This window comes from Tursiops truncatus, chromosome 4, assembly GCF_011762595.2.
Source record: "Tursiops truncatus isolate mTurTru1 chromosome 4, mTurTru1.mat.Y, whole genome shotgun sequence".
NCBI lineage: Eukaryota > Metazoa > Chordata > Mammalia > Artiodactyla > Delphinidae > Tursiops > Tursiops truncatus.
Window position 1 is genome coordinate 124,434,923 of NC_047037.1, and position 2,521 is coordinate 124,437,443.

The 2,521-nt window shown below is 36.3% G+C and overlaps 1 pseudogene; it reads left to right on the plus strand.

Annotated features, from left to right (window-relative positions):
• The first annotated feature begins 392 nt into the window (after positions 1–392).
• LOC101322043 (general transcription factor IIH subunit 3 pseudogene) lies at positions 393–1,320 on the plus strand (annotated as a pseudogene).
• The last annotated feature ends 1,201 nt before the right edge of the window (positions 1,321–2,521 follow it).

Genomic DNA, 2,521 nt, shown 5'->3' on the forward strand with positions numbered 1-2,521 from the left:
AAAGAGTCATGGACATCTATACACTACCAAATGTAAAGTAGATAGCTAGTGGGAAGCAGCCGCATAGCTCAGGGAGATCAGCTCATTGCTTTGTGACTGCCTGGAGGGGTGGGATAGGGAGGGTGGGAGGGAGGGAGACGCAAGAGGGAAGAGATATGGGAACTTATGCATATGTATAACTGATTCACTTTGTTATAGAGCAGAAACTATCATACCATTGTAAAGCAATTATACTCCAATAAAAATGTAAAAAAAAAAAATATGCCCTATGTGTTATATGGGCTCATTGGATGGTCACAAATGTGGAGGGAAAACAGTCAATATTTGAAAAGATATAATTATTTAAAAATTTGAGACTGCAAGTGGCTGTGTGTTGAGGGACCCAGGCTGCCATGGTCTCAGATGAAGATGAATTGAATCTTCTAGTTATCGTAGTTGATACCAGCCTAATTTGGTGGAGAAAGCAAGCATTAAAGTAATCTCAGTTTACTTTATCAAAATGCGTAAATGCGGTGATGGTGTTAGGAAATTCTCATTTATTCATGAATCGTTCCAACAAACTTGCTGTGATAGCAAGTCATATTCAAGAAACTCAATTCTTATATCCCGGAAAGAATGGCAGACTTGGAGACTTCTTTGGAGACTCTGGCAACCCTTTTTCTGCACTTAATCCCTCAGGAAGTGAAGATGAAAATATGAGTTGTTAACTTCAGCAAATGAAATTATTGTTGAAGAGATAAAAGATCTAATGACCAAGAGTGACATAGAGGGTCAACATACAGAAACTCTGCTGGCAGGATCCCTCGCCAAAGTTGTTTGCTACATTCATGGAATGAACAAGGAGGTTAAAGATAATCAGGAAATGAAATTGTCTATTGGGTGATTAAGGCTGCAGAAGACAGTGTGTTGCAATATATGAACTTCATGAATGTCAGCTTTGCAGCACAGAAGCAGAATATTTTGATTGGTGCCTGCGTGTTAGACTCTGATTCAGGACTCCTCCAAAAGGCTTGTGACATCACAGGGGGACTGTACTTGAAGGTGCCTCAGAGGCCCTCCCTTCTGCAGTATTTACTGTGAGTTTTTCTTCCTGATCAAGATCAGCGATCTCAGTTAATCCTCCCACCCCCAATTCTTGTTGACTACTGGGCTACTTGCTTCTGTCATAGAAATCTCATTGAAATAGGCTACATCTGTTCTGTGTGTTTGTCAGTATTCTGCAATTTCAGCCCTATCTGCACTACATGCAAGACAGCCTTTAAGATTTCTCTACCTCCAGAACTGAAGGCCAAGAAAAAGTAACTAAAAATGTCTGCATGATAGTAAAAATTGTTTCTCCGTCACTTAGGGCTATTAATAGAAATTATATGGCAGAATCTATATTAGGAAGGCTCTGAAAAAAAGAGATATGTGTAAGATAATTTTTAATGAACTTTCTTACAGGAAATATTGTAAAACATCATCCTCATCCTGTGTTTCTGGGGAGCTGATTTATTGGAGGCAGTCGTTCTATGCAATATACCCTAAAATCTTTTCTGACTGTTTTTTGTCCAGAAATGGGGGAAGAGAAAGCACAAATTGTGACTAGATGATCGTTTGTCAAAGACAGTCTGTGCTGACTGATTATAGGTATCAGAACCTACCTATCTAGGTTCCTACTATGAAATGTACAACTGAAATTTGAATGCAGTTTTGGAAAAAGTGACTATTTATGGAGTAATGGCATTAATCAAGATAGAACATCTTACTTGAATCAACACAACTTTGACAATAATCAAGTAAATAAAATCCTTATTTTCTAGATTGAGATTTAGCTCCAGATATCAGCAGATATTTATTCTTTTGTCTGACATCAGTACATGTTTAGACAGAGTCATCCAAATGATAGTTTGTCAGTGAATATCTCTAAAAGCTGATTTTAAATGAATAAGGAGAGTGAGTGCAGTAGTCTGGTAGCAACTTTTTCTTTAGAAACAGCTGTGTGAAGAGCTTCTTTGTGAAAGCTAATGTCTGGGTTCTTAGGGGGAATTTCTTGGGGAGAATGACTTCTTTACATTTAAGTGTTGCCCCCTCATAGAATTCATCCCTTTTTTAATGAGGAGGGGGAAAGCATTACTACTGAAGAACTGCTCTCTAGAAGCTTTGGACTTAATACTGTAAACTTCAATAAGTTCAAAAGAAAAATTATTTGTAATTTCAACAATAAAAAAACTTATTTTTCTATGTAACCTTGAAGTTATTAAAAGTTCTTTTAAATTCCAGCATAATGTAGAAAGGATTTTCAGGAACGGGGGCTGGTTTGATTTGTTTTTTAAAAGTATATTGACACAAATCTATTTGTGTATACAACCTTGTATATAAATAAGATTTTATTTTTCTCAATACCATCTCAGAAACTGAGTTTCATTTAAGTAATTTGGTGTTTGTTTAGATTATTTCAGGTAGATTTTGTATTCTGGATTTATGATTTTGTTAACAAATACCCAAAGATTTTGGTGATCACTTTCCAATGATTTGTTAA